Genomic DNA, 16911 nt, shown 5'->3' on the forward strand with positions numbered 1-16911 from the left:
CGCTCAAGAGGCCAGCCTCACCGCGCTTCCCCGCGATAGCGCTGACCCGCGCCGGGCCTGTGGAGTTCGCCGGCCCGGTCGGGCGGACTCCGGAGGACTGAGGTGAGGGACGTGGCGGGGCGGGGTGGGATGGGGGGCTGTCTACACACACACACACACACACACAGACACGATGCGCCTCCACGGCTGGACCCGCCAAGGTGGAGACCTTCCAGCCCCCCTCCTCTCCTCACCTCGCCTCCTTCACCTACCCGCCCCCACCCCCAGCGCGCGGCCGCTGACTGCGCACGCGCGCTCACCCTTTGACCCCAGCCAGGGGCCGCCCTCCCGCACAACCCCTGTCAGCTGCGCCCCCGCCCTGTGGGTGGGCTGCCGCCTATTCCCCAGGGCCAGGGCTGGGGCACAGCGCATGGGGGAGGGGAGCGAGTGTAGGGGCGTCTCTCGGGATGTGTCCCATGGCTGGGGTGGGGCGGGGCGGGGTGGTTTGGGGGGCGCTGAAGAAATCAGTCCCCTCCATCTCCTACCTCTGGAAAACCCCCAAGCCCTTGGAGAACTGCCGGCACCGCTCCCGTGGGGGCCGGGACCCTGCTCTGTGTCCTCCTGTGGCCCAGTCCAAGGGGCCTGGGCCTGGCCCGGGGCTGGATTGGACCCCAACCACCCTCGGGTGTGGACTTGCTAAAAGCCGGCGATTAGATATTGGATTCGAGCTTCCTTGAGGTCATTTCACTAATGAAGGCACTGAAAAGAGTTTCCTAATCCATCTGTGAGGGTGGCAACTGAAAGAGAATTTTAAAGCTGACAGAATAGGCGAGGAAAGGCATAGGAGATTTCCACACCCAGTAAGGAAGACTTTCCCGAAATGGAAGAAAGAAACGAGCAAACAGAGACACCGGTAGCCCGCCCGGATCAGAGTCTGCTCCTTAGAGAAAGCACCCTGACCAGGTTCACCCGTGGGTGGGTGGCGAGCCAGTGGCATTCAGAAGCGCGAGGCCCGCAGTCCGTGCAGAAGACACCTGCACTCGGGTGTGTGTGGCGGCAGGATTCCCAAGCAGCTCCAAATGGTAATCCAAAGAGAAGCCAGGGAGTTCCCAAGGCCCCAGGTGTCCTCAGCCCACGACTGGCTGCTGTGGGAATGCGAAGCCCGGCTCCTTGTCTCAGAGGGGGACAACCAGGAGGTGGAACGTACACCCCGGGGTTCCCAGGAGGATCAGGCTGAAGCTGGTACTTGGCCTGAAAATGTCCCCTCGCATGGGCACCCCCTTCCGCTTCCGGCTCCTCTACTCCCGGAGCCCCTCCATCCAGGGGCCAGACTTTAAGAAGTCACCCGCAGGAGAATCCTGGTCCCAAAGGAGCCTTCTGGGGGACCCGTGCTGAGAGAGGTTGTGGGCATGGCCCGCTGGGGTTCTGCCCGGCCCAGGGCTGGGAGATGCCACCTCCCAGCTCCGGGTCCCTGCAGGAAGCGTTGGCAAGCACAGGGCCAGTCCCCCAAAGGCCCAGGTGCAGGGAGCCCAGGCCAAGCAGCCTGTGGAAGAAGCCACATGCCGTGCCACCCCGGGAACACGACTGCAGGTCGCGGCCCCTCCCGCCTCCTCCCCGACATGGCGCAGGGCTCAGAGACACCTGAGACGCTGCTACCAAAGTCCAAAGGGCATCGGTTGCTCCTCCAAAGCACCCGAGCAGACCGCGTTGTCCAGCCAGCCCCTGGGCCTCCCTGGGGTGCCCAGCACAAAAGTGCAGACAACCACCGGACTCGCAATATCAGTTTGAGGATGTTTCTGCCACTCTAAGGACCCGCAGGCCAGCTGGGCCTTCAGGCAGGACAGAGAGCCCCGGAATCCGACGTGGAGAGCTGCGTGGACGTCCCCATCAGGAGGCGGTCCCCACCTCCGAGGCTCTCCCCTTGCGGGGAGCGGCAGCCCCAGGGCCTCAGGGAAGACACCAGGCTGGGCCCCCCGCGGCACAGCGGGGCACGTCCCCGTCCCCGGCAGGGGACTTAGCGATGCCTGCGCCAGACTGCTGCGGCCGCCCTGCTGCCGGGTTCCTGGAGGGCTTCCTGGAAGCAGCGTCCACACCAAGCCCCTGGAAGGCCCAGGCGACGGAGGAGCCGGTCAGGCAGGGGCCGAGGACGGTGACGGGCGGGGAGGAGCGTGTCAGGCAGGGGCCGAGGACGGTGACAGGCCGGGCGGGAAGGAGCCGGTCAGGCAGGGGCCCAGGACAGTGACGGGCCTGGCCGGGGAGGAGCGGAGCGAGTCAGGCAGTGGCCCAGGTGGTGGGCCGGGCGGGGACGAGCCTGTCAGGCAGGGGCAGAGGACGGTGACGGTGACGGTGACGGTGACGGGCCGGGGCGGGAAGGGGCCGGTCAGGCAGGGGCAGGGGCCGAGGACAGTGACGGGCCTGGCGGGGGAGGAGCGCGTCAGGCAGGGGCAGAGGAGACGGGCTGGGTAAGGGGTAGGGTGACAGTTAGGGCACAATTCACAATCGCAAAGATGTGGAAGCGACCCGAGTGCCCATCCATCCAGGAGTGCATTAATAACATGCGGCGCGTGGACACCACGGAGTGCCATTCGGCTGTGAGGAGCAGCGGTGAGAGCGCGCCTCTCGTGTTCTCCTGGCCAGAGCTGGAACCCGTTCCAGTAGGCCAGGTATCCCAAGAACGGACACACGAGCACCACGTGCGCGCGCTCACCGGCAAATTGGTACGAACGGATGGACACCTAAGTGGACAGCGAGGAATCACCTTCATCGGGTGGGTGTCGGGCGGGCGTGGGGAGGGGGTGGGCATACACATGCATTAGGGAGGGGGTGGGTGCGCACCGACTGGGGGATGGGCGCACTTGAAGCTCTGACCCGAGGGGGGAGGCGGGAAAGAGCAATGCACCCGACCTGAACATTGGTACCCCCACAATACGCTGGGAGAAAATGAGAAATAAATAAGGAGACAGGGGGGAGGGGGGCACGGGCAACACATGTCACCTCAATACTTGTACTCCCATCATCTGCTTGAAAAGAGAGAGAAAAGAAAATGCAATCATAGAGATAAGAGACACTTTCTAAGAAAATGAATCCGAAAAGAAAAGTAAAAGGAGGCCTGTCGAGCAGGTCTGGGTGTGACTCCGGATCCCCTAACCTCCAGTGCCACCACCAGAGATTCCTGCGTGTAGCCCATAGAACCCCAAAAGCAACGGGACGAGTTCTGGTCACATACTCGCTCAAAGTGACATCCTGGAATCCTTCCGGAACTCCCTCCCCTCTCAGACTCTCGAGGTTTCCTCCAGCGTGTCGGTTCCCACAGACCAGACCTTTGGTCTGAGACCTGACAGTCCAGATGGCACGCATGCTGCCCCGTGGCGGCGGTGTCCCGGCTTGGGACAAGAGGAGGCCCCACGGTGCGGGCTGGGGCGGCAGGCACCGCGGCGGGCGCTGAGGGTGGGGGTGATCCGCCGGACGGCCGCCCCGCCGCCGCGCTCCCAGCAAGGGGACAGAGCAACAGGCAAAAAAAAAAAAAAAAGCCTAGGGCACCCGGGATTCCCAGGCGGTCTCCCATCCAAGTACTAACCAGGCCCGACGCTGCTTAGCTTCTGAGAGCAGACGAGATGGGGCGCGTTCGGGGTGGTGTGGCCGTAGACCGCGGAGGGCGCCCCTGCCCCGCTCAAGAGGCCAGCCTCACCGCGCTTCCCCGCGATAGCGCTGACCCGCGCCGGGCCTGTGGAGTTCGCCGGCCCGGTCGGGCGGACTCCGGAGGACTGAGGTGAGGGACGTGGCGGGGCGGGGTGGGATGGGGGGCTGTCTACACACACACACACACACACACAGACACGATGCGCCTCCACGGCTGGACCCGCCAAGGTGGAGACCTTCCAGCCCCCCTCCTCTCCTCACCTCGCCTCCTTCACCTACCCGCCCCCACCCCCAGCGCGCGGCCGCTGACTGCGCACGCGCGCTCACCCTTTGACCCCAGCCAGGGGCCGCCCTCCCGCACAACCCCTGTCAGCTGCGCCCCCGCCCTGTGGGTGGGCTGCCGCCTATTCCCCAGGGCCAGGGCTGGGGCACAGCGCATGGGGGAGGGGAGCGAGTGTAGGGGCGTCTCTCGGGATGTGTCCCATGGCTGGGGTGGGGCGGGGCGGGGTGGTTTGGGGGGCGCTGAAGAAATCAGTCCCCTCCATCTCCTACCTCTGGAAAACCCCCAAGCCCTTGGAGAACTGCCGGCACCGCTCCCGTGGGGGCCGGGACCCTGCTCTGTGTCCTCCTGTGGCCCAGTCCAAGGGGCCTGGGCCTGGCCCGGGGCTGGATTGGACCCCAACCACCCTCGGGTGTGGACTTGCTAAAAGCCGGCGATTAGATATTGGATTCGAGCTTCCTTGAGGTCATTTCACTAATGAAGGCACCGAAAAGAGTTTCCTAATCCATCTGTGAGGGTGGCAACTGAAAGAGAATTTTAAAGCTGACAGAATAGGCGAGGAAAGGCATAGGAGATTTCCACACCCAGTAAGGAAGACTTTCCCGAAATGGAAGAAAGAAACGAGCAAACAGAGACACCGGTAGCCCGCCCGGATCAGAGTCTGCTCCTTAGAGAAAGCACCCTGACCAGGTTCACCCGTGGGTGGGTGGCGAGCCAGTGGCATTCAGAAGCGCGAGGCCCCCAGTCCGTGCAGAAGACACCTGCACTCGGGTGTGTGTGGCGGCAGGATTCCCAAGCAGCTCCAAATGGTAATCCAAAGAGAAGCCAGGGAGTTCCCAAGGCCCCAGGTGTCCTCAGCCCACGACTGGCTGCTGGGGGAATGCGAAGCCCGGCTCCTTGTCTCAGAGCGGGACAACCAGGAGGTGGGACGTACACCCCGGGGTTCCCAGGAGGATCAGGCTGAAGCTGGTACTTGGCCTGAAAATGTCCCCTCGCATGGGCACCCCCTTCCGCTTCCGGCTCCTCTACTCCCGGTGCCCCTCCATCCAGGGGCCAGACTTTAAGAAGTCACCCGCAGGAGAATCCTGGTCCCAAAGGAGCCTTCTGGGGGACCCGTGCTGAGAGAGGGTGTGGGCATGGCCCGCTGGGGCTCTGCCCGGCCCAGGGCTGGGAGATGCCACCTCCCAGCTCCGGGTCCCTGCAGGAAGCGTTGGCAAGCACAGGGCCAGTCCCCCAAAGGCCCAGGTGCAGGGAGCCCAGGCCAAGCAGCCTGTGGAAGAAGCCACATGCCGTGCCACCCCGGGAACACGACTGCAGGTCGCGGCCCCTCCCGCCTCCTCCCCGACATGGCGCAGGGCTCAGAGACACCTGAGACGCTGCTACCAAAGTCCAAAGGGCATCGGTTGCTCCTCCAAAGCACCCGAGCAGACCGCGTTGTCCAGCCAGCCCCTGGGCCTCCCTGGGGTGCCCAGCACAAAAGTGCAGACAACCACCGGACTCGCAATATCAGTTTGAGGATGTTTCTGCCACTCTAAGGACCCGCAGGCCAGCTGGGCCTTCAGGCAGGACAGAGAGCCCCGGAATCCGACGTGGAGAGCTGCGTGGACGTCCCCATCAGGAGGCGGTCCCCACCTCCGAGGCTCTCCCCTTGCGGGGAGCGGCAGCCCCAGGGCCTCAGGGAAGACACCAGGCTGGGCCCCCCGCGGCACAGCGGGGCACGTCCCCGTCCCCGGCAGGGGACTTAGCGATGCCTGCGCCAGACTGCTGCGGCCGCCCTGCTGCCGGGTTCCTGGAGGGCTTCCTGGAAGCAGCGTCCACACCAAGCCCCTGGAAGGCCCAGGCGACGGAGGAGCCGGTCAGGCAGGGGCCGAGGACGGTGACGGGCGGGGAGGAGCGTGTCAGGCAGGGGCCGAGGACGGTGACAGGCCGGGCGGGAAGGAGCCGGTCAGGCAGGGGCCCAGGACAGTGACGGGCCTGGCCGGGGAGGAGCGGAGCGAGTCAGGCAGTGGCCCAGGTGGTGGGCCGGGCGGGGACGAGCCTGTCAGGCAGGGGCAGAGGACGGTGACGGTGACGGTGACGGTGACGGGCCGGGGCGGGAAGGGGCCGGTCAGGCAGGGGCAGGGGCCGAGGACAGTGACGGGCCTGGCGGGGGAGGAGCGCGTCAGGCAGGGGCAGAGGAGACGGGCTGGGTAAGGGGTAGGGTGACAGTTAGGGCACAATTCACAATCGCAAAGATGTGGAAGCGACCCGAGTGCCCATCCATCCAGGAGTGCATTAATAACATGCGGCGCGTGGACACCACGGAGTGCCATTCGGCTGTGAGGAGCAGCGGTGAGAGCGCGCCTCTCGTGTTCTCCTGGCCAGAGCTGGAACCCGTTCCAGTAGGCCAGGTATCCCAAGAACGGACACACGAGCACCACGTGCGCGCGCTCACCGGCAAATTGGTACGAACGGATGGACACCTAAGTGGACAGCGAGGAATCACCTTCATCGGGTGGGTGTCGGGCGGGCGTGGGGAGGGGGTGGGCATACACATGCATTAGGGAGGGGGTGGGTGCGCACCGACTGGGGGATGGGCGCACTTGAAGCTCTGACCAGAGGGGGGAGGCGGGGAAAGAGCAATGCACCCGACCTGAACATTGGTACCCCCACAATACGCTGGGAGAAAATGAGAAATAAATAAGGAGACAGGGGGGAGGGGGGCACGGGCAACACATGTCACCTCAATACTTGTACTCCCATCATCTGCTTGAAAAGAGAGAGAAAAGAAAATGCAATCATAGAGATAAGAGACACTTTCTAAGAAAATGAATCCGAAAAGAAAAGTAAAAGGAGGCCTGTCGAGCAGGTCTGGGTGTGACTCCGGATCCCCCAACCTCCAGTGCCACCACCAGAGATTCCTGCCTGTAGCCCATAGAACCCCAAAAGCAACGGGACGAGTTCTGGTCACATACTCGCTCAAAGTGACATCCTGGAATCCTTCCGGAACTCCCTCCCCTCTCAGACTCTCGAGGTTTCCTCCAGCGTGTCGGTTCCCACAGACCAGACCTTTGGTCTGAGACCTGACAGTCCAGATGGCACGCATGCTGCCCCGTGGCGGCGGTGTCCCCGCTTGGGACAAGAGGAGGCCCCACGGTGCGGGCTGGGGCGGCAGGCACCGCGGCGGGCGCTGAGGGTGGGGGTGATCCGCCGGACGGCCGCCCCGCCGCCGCGCTCCCAGCAAGGGGACAGAGCAACAGGCAAAAAAAAAAAAAAAAAGCCTAGGGCACCCGGGATTCCCAGGCGGTCTCCCATCCAAGTACTAACCAGGCCCGACGCTGCTTAGCTTCTGAGAGCAGACGAGATGGGGCGCGTTCGGGGTGGTGTGGCCGTAGACCGCGGAGGGCGCCCCTGCCCCGCTCAAGAGGCCAGCCTCACCGCGCTTCCCCGCGATAGCGCTGACCCGCGCCGGGCCTGTGGAGTTCGCCGGCCCGGTCGGGCGGACTCCGGAGGACTGAGGTGAGGGACGTGGCGGGGCGGGGTGGGATGGGGGGCTGTCTACACACACACACACACACACACAGACACGATGCGCCTCCACGGCTGGACCCGCCAAGGTGGAGACCTTCCAGCCCCCCTCCTCTCCTCACCTCGCCTCCTTCACCTACCCGCCCCCACCCCCAGCGCGCGGCCGCTGACTGCGCACGCGCGCTCACCCTTTGACCCCAGCCAGGGGCCGCCCTCCCGCACAACCCCTGTCAGCTGCGCCCCCGCCCTGTGGGTGGGCTGCCGCCTATTCCCCAGGGCCAGGGCTGGGGCACAGCGCATGGGGGAGGGGAGCGAGTGTAGGGGCGTCTCTCGGGATGTGTCCCATGGCTGGGGTGGGGCGGGGCGGGGTGGTTTGGGGGGCGCTGAAGAAATCAGTCCCCTCCATCTCCTACCTCTGGAAAACCCCCAAGCCCTTGGAGAACTGCCGGCACCGCTCCCGTGGGGGCCGGGACCCTGCTCTGTGTCCTCCTGTGGCCCAGTCCAAGGGGCCTGGGCCTGGCCCGGGGCTGGATTGGACCCCAACCACCCTCGGGTGTGGACTTGCTAAAAGCCGGCGATTAGATATTGGATTCGAGCTTCCTTGAGGTCATTTCACTAATGAAGGCACCGAAAAGAGTTTCCTAATCCATCTGTGAGGGTGGCAACTGAAAGAGAATTTTAAAGCTGACAGAATAGGCGAGGAAAGGCATAGGAGATTTCCACACCCAGTAAGGAAGACTTTCCCGAAATGGAAGAAAGAAACGAGCAAACAGAGACACCGGTAGCCCGCCCGGATCAGAGTCTGCTCCTTAGAGAAAGCACCCTGACCAGGTTCACCCGTGGGTGGGTGGCGAGCCAGTGGCATTCAGAAGCGCGAGGCCCCCAGTCCGTGCAGAAGACACCTGCACTCGGGTGTGTGTGGCGGCAGGATTCCCAAGCAGCTCCAAATGGTAATCCAAAGAGAAGCCAGGGAGTTCCCAAGGCCCCAGGTGTCCTCAGCCCACGACTGGCTGCTGGGGGAATGCGAAGCCCGGCTCCTTGTCTCAGAGCGGGACAACCAGGAGGTGGGACGTACACCCCGGGGTTCCCAGGAGGATCAGGCTGAAGCTGGTACTTGGCCTGAAAATGTCCCCTCGCATGGGCACCCCCTTCCGCTTCCGGCTCCTCTACTCCCGGTGCCCCTCCATCCAGGGGCCAGACTTTAAGAAGTCACCCGCAGGAGAATCCTGGTCCCAAAGGAGCCTTCTGGGGGACCCGTGCTGAGAGAGGGTGTGGGCATGGCCCGCTGGGGCTCTGCCCGGCCCAGGGCTGGGAGATGCCACCTCCCAGCTCCGGGTCCCTGCAGGAAGCGTTGGCAAGCACAGGGCCAGTCCCCCAAAGGCCCAGGTGCAGGGAGCCCAGGCCAAGCAGCCTGTGGAAGAAGCCACATGCCGTGCCACCCCGGGAACACGACTGCAGGTCGCGGACCCTCCCGCCTCCTCCCCGACATGGCGCAGGGCTCAGAGACACCTGAGACGCTGCTACCAAAGTCCAAAGGGCATCGGTTGCTCCTCCAAAGCACCCGAGCAGACCGCGTTGTCCAGCCAGCCCCTGGGCCTCCCTGGGGTGCCCAGCACAAAAGTGCAGACAACCACCGGACTCGCAATATCAGTTTGAGGATGTTTCTGCCACTCTAAGGACCCGCAGGCCAGCTGGGCCTTCAGGCAGGACAGAGAGCCCCGGAATCCGACGTGGAGAGCTGCGTGGACGTCCCCATCAGGAGGCGGTCCCCACCTCCGAGGCTCTCCCCTTGCGGGGAGCGGCAGCCCCAGGGCCTCAGGGAAGACACCAGGCTGGGCCCCCCGCGGCACAGCGGGGCACGTCCCCGTCCCCGGCAGGGGACTTAGCGATGCCTGCGCCAGACTGCTGCGGCCGCCCTGCTGCCGGGTTCCTGGAGGGCTTCCTGGAAGCAGCGTCCACACCAAGCCCCTGGAAGGCCCAGGCGACGGAGGAGCCGGTCAGGCAGGGGCCGAGGACGGTGACGGGCGGGGAGGAGCGTGTCAGGCAGGGGCAGAGGACGGTGACAGGCCGGGCGGGAAGGAGCCGGTCAGGCAGGGGCCCAGGACAGTGACGGGCCTGGCCGGGGAGGAGCGGAGCGAGTCAGGCAGTGGCCCAGGTGGTGGGCCGGGCGGGGACGAGCCTGTCAGGCAGGGGCAGAGGACGGTGACGGTGACGGTGACGGGCCGGGGCGGGAAGGGGCCGGTCAGGCAGGGGCAGGGGCCGAGGACAGTGACGGGCCTGGCGGGGGAGGAGCGCGTCAGGCAGGGGCAGAGGAGACGGGCTGGGTAAGGGGTAGGGTGACAGTTAGGGCACAATTCACAATCGCAAAGATGTGGAAGCGACCCGAGTGCCCATCCATCCAGGAGTGCATTAATAACATGCGGCGCGTGGACACCACGGAGTGCCATTCGGCTGTGAGGAGCAGCGGTGAGAGCGCGCCTCTCGTGTTCTCCTGGCCAGAGCTGGAACCCGTTCCAGTAGGCCAGGTATCCCAAGAACGGACACACGAGCACCACGTGCGCGCGCTCACCGGCAAATTGGTACGAACGGATGGACACCTAAGTGGACAGCGAGGAATCACCTTCATCGGGTGGGTGTCGGGCGGGCGTGGGGAGGGGGTGGGCATACACATGCATTAGGGAGGGGGTGGGTGCGCACCGACTGGGGGATGGGCGCACTTGAAGCTCTGACCCGAGGGGGGAGGCGGGGAAAGAGCAATGCACCCGACCTGAACATTGGTACCCCCACAATACGCTGGGAGAAAATGAGAAATAAATAAGGAGACAGGGGGGAGGGGGGCACGGGCAACACATGTCACCTCAATACTTGTACTCCCATCATCTGCTTGAAAAGAGAGAGAAAAGAAAATGCAATCATAGAGATAAGAGACACTTTCTAAGAAAATGAATCCGAAAAGAAAAGTAAAAGGAGGCCTGTCGAGCAGGTCTGGGTGTGACTCCGGATCCCCCAACCTCCAGTGCCACCACCAGAGATTCCTGCGTGTAGCCCATAGAACCCCAAAAGCAACGGGACGAGTTCTGGTCACATACTCGCTCAAAGTGACATCCTGGAATCCTTCCGGAACTCCCTCCCCTCTCAGACTCTCGAGGTTTCCTCCAGCGTGTCGGTTCCCACAGACCAGACCTTTGGTCTGAGACCTGACAGTCCAGATGGCACGCATGCTGCCCCGTGGCGGCGGTGTCCCCGCTTGGGACAAGAGGAGGCCCCACGGTGCGGGCTGGGGCGGCAGGCACCGCGGCGGGCGCTGAGGGTGGGGGTGATCCGCCGGACGGCCGCCCCGCCGCTGCGCTCCCAGCAAGGGGACAGAGCAACAGGCAAAAAAAAAAAAAAAAAGCCTAGGGCACCCGGGATTCCCAGGCGGTCTCCTATCCAAGTACTAACCAGGCCCGACGCTGCTTAGCTTCTGAGAGCAGACGAGATGGGGCGCGTTCGGGGTGGTGTGGCCGTAGACCGCGGAGGGCGCCCCTGCCCCGCTCAAGAGGCCAGCCTCACCGCGCTTCCCCGCGATAGCGCTGACCCGCGCCGGGCCTGTGGAGTTCGCCGGCCCGGTCGGGCGGACTCCGGAGGACTGAGGTGAGGGACGTGGCGGGGCGGGGTGGGATGGGGGGCTGTCTACACACACACACACACACACACAGACACGATGCGCCTCCACGGCTGGACCCGCCAAGGTGGAGACCTTCCAGCCCCCCTCCTCTCCTCACCTCGCCTCCTTCACCTACCCGCCCCCACCCCCAGCGCGCGGCCGCTGACTGCGCACGCGCGCTCACCCTTTGACCCCAGCCAGGGGCCGCCCTCCCGCACAACCCCTGTCAGCTGCGCCCCCGCCCTGTGGGTGGGCTGCCGCCTATTCCCCAGGGCCAGGGCTGGGGCACAGCGCATGGGGGAGGGGAGCGAGTGTAGGGGCGTCTCTCGGGATGTGTCCCATGGCTGGGGTGGGGCGGGGCGGGGTGGTTTGGGGGGCGCTGAAGAAATCAGTCCCCTCCATCTCCTACCTCTGGAAAACCCCCAAGCCCTTGGAGAACTGCCGGCACCGCTCCCGTGGGGGCCGGGACCCTGCTCTGTGTCCTCCTGTGGCCCAGTCCAAGGGGCCTGGGCCTGGCCCGGGGCTGGATTGGACCCCAACCACCCTCGGGTGTGGACTTGCTAAAAGCCGGCGATTAGATATTGGATTCGAGCTTCCTTGAGGTCATTTCACTAATGAAGGCACCGAAAAGAGTTTCCTAATCCATCTGTGAGGGTGGCAACTGAAAGAGAATTTTAAAGCTGACAGAATAGGCGAGGAAAGGCATAGGAGATTTCCACACCCAGTAAGGAAGACTTTCCCGAAATGGAAGAAAGAAACGAGCAAACAGAGACACCGGTAGCCCGCCCGGATCAGAGTCTGCTCCTTAGAGAAAGCACCCTGACCAGGTTCACCCGTGGGTGGGTGGCGAGCCAGTGGCATTCAGAAGCGCGAGGCCCCCAGTCCGTGCAGAAGACACCTGCACTCGGGTGTGTGTGGCGGCAGGATTCCCAAGCAGCTCCAAATGGTAATCCAAAGAGAAGCCAGGGAGTTCCCAAGGCCCCAGGTGTCCTCAGCCCACGACTGGCTGCTGGGGGAATGCGAAGCCCGGCTCCTTGTCTCAGAGCGGGACAACCAGGAGGTGGGACGTACACCCCGGGGTTCCCAGGAGGATCAGGCTGAAGCTGGTACTTGGCCTGAAAATGTCCCCTCGCATGGGCACCCCCTTCCGCTTCCGGCTCCTCTACTCCCGGTGCCCCTCCATCCAGGGGCCAGACTTTAAGAAGTCACCCGCAGGAGAATCCTGGTCCCAAAGGAGCCTTCTGGGGGACCCGTGCTGAGAGAGGGTGTGGGCATGGCCCGCTGGGGCTCTGCCCGGCCCAGGGCTGGGAGATGCCACCTCCCAGCTCCGGGTCCCTGCAGGAAGCGTTGGCAAGCACAGGGCCAGTCCCCCAAAGGCCCAGGTGCAGGGAGCCCAGGCCAAGCAGCCTGTGGAAGAAGCCACATGCCGTGCCACCCCGGGAACACGACTGCAGGTCGCGGACCCTCCCGCCTCCTCCCCGACATGGCGCAGGGCTCAGAGACACCTGAGACGCTGCTACCAAAGTCCAAAGGGCATCGGTTGCTCCTCCAAAGCACCCGAGCAGACCGCGTTGTCCAGCCAGCCCCTGGGCCTCCCTGGGGTGCCCAGCACAAAAGTGCAGACAACCACCGGACTCGCAATATCAGTTTGAGGATGTTTCTGCCACTCTAAGGACCCGCAGGCCAGCTGGGCCTTCAGGCAGGACAGAGAGCCCCGGAATCCGACGTGGAGAGCTGCGTGGACGTCCCCATCAGGAGGCGGTCCCCACCTCCGAGGCTCTCCCCTTGCGGGGAGCGGCAGCCCCAGGGCCTCAGGGAAGACACCAGGCTGGGCCCCCCGCGGCACAGCGGGGCACGTCCCCGTCCCCGGCAGGGGACTTAGCGATGCCTGCGCCAGACTGCTGCGGCCGCCCTGCTGCCGGGTTCCTGGAGGGCTTCCTGGAAGCAGCGTCCACACCAAGCCCCTGGAAGGCCCAGGCGACGGAGGAGCCGGTCAGGCAGGGGCCGAGGACGGTGACGGGCGGGGAGGAGCGTGTCAGGCAGGGGCAGAGGACGGTGACAGGCCGGGCGGGAAGGAGCCGGTCAGGCAGGGGCCCAGGACAGTGACGGGCCTGGCCGGGGAGGAGCGGAGCGAGTCAGGCAGTGGCCCAGGTGGTGGGCCGGGCGGGGACGAGCCTGTCAGGCAGGGGCAGAGGACGGTGACGGTGACGGTGACGGGCCGGGGCGGGAAGGGGCCGGTCAGGCAGGGGCAGGGGCCGAGGACAGTGACGGGCCTGGCGGGGGAGGAGCGCGTCAGGCAGGGGCAGAGGAGACGGGCTGGGTAAGGGGTAGGGTGACAGTTAGGGCACAATTCACAATCGCAAAGATGTGGAAGCGACCCGAGTGCCCATCCATCCAGGAGTGCATTAATAACATGCGGCGCGTGGACACCACGGAGTGCCATTCGGCTGTGAGGAGCAGCGGTGAGAGCGCGCCTCTCGTGTTCTCCTGGCCAGAGCTGGAACCCGTTCCAGTAGGCCAGGTATCCCAAGAACGGACACACGAGCACCACGTGCGCGCGCTCACCGGCAAATTGGTACGAACGGATGGACACCTAAGTGGACAGCGAGGAATCACCTTCATCGGGTGGGTGTCGGGCGGGCGTGGGGAGGGGGTGGGCATACACATGCATTAGGGAGGGGGTGGGTGCGCACCGACTGGGGGATGGGCGCACTTGAAGCTCTGACCCGAGGGGGGAGGCGGGGAAAGAGCAATGCACCCGACCTGAACATTGGTACCCCCACAATACGCTGGGAGAAAATGAGAAATAAATAAGGAGACAGGGGGGAGGGGGGCACGGGCAACACATGTCACCTCAATACTTGTACTCCCATCATCTGCTTGAAAAGAGAGAGAAAAGAAAATGCAATCATAGAGATAAGAGACACTTTCTAAGAAAATGAATCCGAAAAGAAAAGTAAAAGGAGGCCTGTCGAGCAGGTCTGGGTGTGACTCCGGATCCCCCAACCTCCAGTGCCACCACCAGAGATTCCTGCCTGTAGCCCATAGAACCCCAAAAGCAACGGGACGAGTTCTGGTCACATACTCGCTCAAAGTGACATCCTGGAATCCTTCCGGAACTCCCTCCCCTCTCAGACTCTCGAGGTTTCCTCCAGCGTGTCGGTTCCCACAGACCAGACCTTTGGTCTGAGACCTGACAGTCCAGATGGCACGCATGCTGCCCCGTGGCGGCGGTGTCCCGGCTTGGGACAAGAGGAGGCCCCACGGTGCGGGCTGGGGCGGCAGGCACCGCGGCGGGCGCTGAGGGTGGGGGTGATCCGCCGGACGGCCGCCCCGCCGCCGCGCTCCCAGCAAGGGGACAGAGCAACAGGCAAAAAAAAAAAAAAAAGCCTAGGGCACCCGGGATTCCCAGGCGGTCTCCCATCCAAGTACTAACCAGGCCCGACGCTGCTTAGCTTCTGAGAGCAGACGAGATGGGGCGCGTTCGGGGTGGTGTGGCCGTAGACCGCGGAGGGCGCCCCTGCCCCGCTCAAGAGGCCAGCCTCACCGCGCTTCCCCGCGATAGCGCTGACCCGCGCCGGGCCTGTGGAGTTCGCCGGCCCGGTCGGGCGGACTCCGGAGGACTGAGGTGAGGGACGTGGCGGGGCGGGGTGGGATGGGGGGCTGTCTACACACACACACACACACACACAGACACGATGCGCCTCCACGGCTGGACCCGCCAAGGTGGAGACCTTCCAGCCCCCCTCCTCTCCTCACCTCGCCTCCTTCACCTACCCGCCCCCACCCCCAGCGCGCGGCCGCTGACTGCGCACGCGCGCTCACCCTTTGACCCCAGCCAGGGGCCGCCCTCCCGCACAACCCCTGTCAGCTGCGCCCCCGCCCTGTGGGTGGGCTGCCGCCTATTCCCCAGGGCCAGGGCTGGGGCACAGCGCATGGGGGAGGGGAGCGAGTGTAGGGGCGTCTCTCGGGATGTGTCCCATGGCTGGGGTGGGGCGGGGCGGGGTGGTTTGGGGGGCGCTGAAGAAATCAGTCCCCTCCATCTCCTACCTCTGGAAAACCCCCAAGCCCTTGGAGAACTGCCGGCACCGCTCCCGTGGGGGCCGGGACCCTGCTCTGTGTCCTCCTGTGGCCCAGTCCAAGGGGCCTGGGCCTGGCCCGGGGCTGGATTGGACCCCAACCACCCTCGGGTGTGGACTTGCTAAAAGCCGGCGATTAGATATTGGATTCGAGCTTCCTTGAGGTCATTTCACTAATGAAGGCACCGAAAAGAGTTTCCTAATCCATCTGTGAGGGTGGCAACTGAAAGAGAATTTTAAAGCTGACAGAATAGGCGAGGAAAGGCATAGGAGATTTCCACACCCAGTAAGGAAGACTTTCCCGAAATGGAAGAAAGAAACGAGCAAACAGAGACACCGGTAGCCCGCCCGGATCAGAGTCTGCTCCTTAGAGAAAGCACCCTGACCAGGTTCACCCGTGGGTGGGTGGCGAGCCAGTGGCATTCAGAAGCGCGAGGCCCCCAGTCCGTGCAGAAGACACCTGCACTCGGGTGTGTGTGGCGGCAGGATTCCCAAGCAGCTCCAAATGGTAATCCAAAGAGAAGCCAGGGAGTTCCCAAGGCCCCAGGTGTCCTCAGCCCACGACTGGCTGCTGGGGGAATGCGAAGCCCGGCTCCTTGTCTCAGAGCGGGACAAGCAGGAGGTGGGACGTACACCCCGGGGTTCCCAGGAGGATCAGGCTGAAGCTGGTACTTGGCCTGAAAATGTCCCCTCGCATGGGCACCCCCTTCCGCTTCCGGCTCCTCTACTCCCGGTGCCCCTCCATCCAGGGGCCAGACTTTAAGAAGTCACCCGCAGGAGAATCCTGGTCCCAAAGGAGCCTTCTGGGGGACCCGTGCTGAGAGAGGGTGTGGGCATGGCCCGCTGGGGCTCTGCCCGGCCCAGGGCTGGGAGATGCCACCTCCCAGCTCCGGGTCCCTGCAGGAAGCGTTGGCAAGCACAGGGCCAGTCCCCCAAAGGCCCAGGTGCAGGGAGCCCAGGCCAAGCAGCCTGTGGAAGAAGCCACATGCCGTGCCACCCCGGGAACACGACTGCAGGTCGCGGCCCCTCCCGCCTCCTCCCCGACATGGCGCAGGGCTCAGAGACACCTGAGACGCTGCTACCAAAGTCCAAAGGGCATCGGTTGCTCCTCCAAAGCACCCGAGCAGACCGCGTTGTCCAGCCAGCCCCTGGGCCTCCCTGGGGTGCCCAGCACAAAAGTGCAGACAACCACCGGACTCGCAATATCAGTTTGAGGATGTTTCTGCCACTCTAAGGACCCGCAGGCCAGCTGGGCCTTCAGGCAGGACAGAGAGCCCCGGAATCCGACGTGGAGAGCTGCGTGGACGTCCCCATCAGGAGGCGGTCCCCACCTCCGAGGCTCTCCCCTTGCGGGGAGCGGCAGCCCCAGGGCCTCAGGGAAGACACCAGGCTGGGCCCCCCGCGGCACAGCGGGGCACGTCCCCGTCCCCGGCAGGGGACTTAGCGATGCCTGCGCCAGACTGCTGCGGCCGCCCTGCTGCCGGGTTCCTGGAGGGCTTCCTGGAAGCAGCGTCCACACCAAGCCCCTGGAAGGCCCAGGCGACGGAGGAGCCGGTCAGGCAGGGGCCGAGGACGGTGACGGGCGGGGAGGAGCGTGTCAGGCAGGGGCAGAGGACGGTGACAGGCCGGGCGGGAAGGAGCCGGTCAGGCAGGGGCCCAGGACAGTGACGGGCCTGGCCGGGGAGGAGCGGAGCGAGTCAGGCAGTGGCCCAGGTGGTGGGCCGGGCGGGGACGAGCCTGTCAGGCAGGGGCAGAGGACGGTGACGGTGACGGTGACGGGC

General features: G+C 64.8%; 4 pseudogenes; all 4 read right to left on the bottom strand.

The window, feature by feature from the left end:
• Positions 1-3507: 3507 nt before the first annotated feature.
• Positions 3508-3626, bottom strand: LOC142864500 (uncharacterized; annotated as a pseudogene).
• A 3529-nt stretch (positions 3627-7155) lies between these two features.
• Positions 7156-7274, bottom strand: LOC142864501 (uncharacterized; annotated as a pseudogene).
• Positions 7275-10797: 3523 nt separating this feature from the next.
• On the bottom strand, positions 10798-10916 carry LOC142864608 (uncharacterized; annotated as a pseudogene).
• A 3522-nt stretch (positions 10917-14438) lies between these two features.
• Positions 14439-14557, bottom strand: LOC142864502 (uncharacterized; annotated as a pseudogene).
• Between the last annotated feature and the right edge of the window lie 2354 nt (positions 14558-16911).

The sequence above is a fragment of the Microcebus murinus genome, chromosome 25 (assembly GCF_040939455.1).
Source record: "Microcebus murinus isolate Inina chromosome 25, M.murinus_Inina_mat1.0, whole genome shotgun sequence".
Taxonomy (NCBI): Eukaryota; Metazoa; Chordata; class Mammalia; order Primates; family Cheirogaleidae; genus Microcebus; species Microcebus murinus.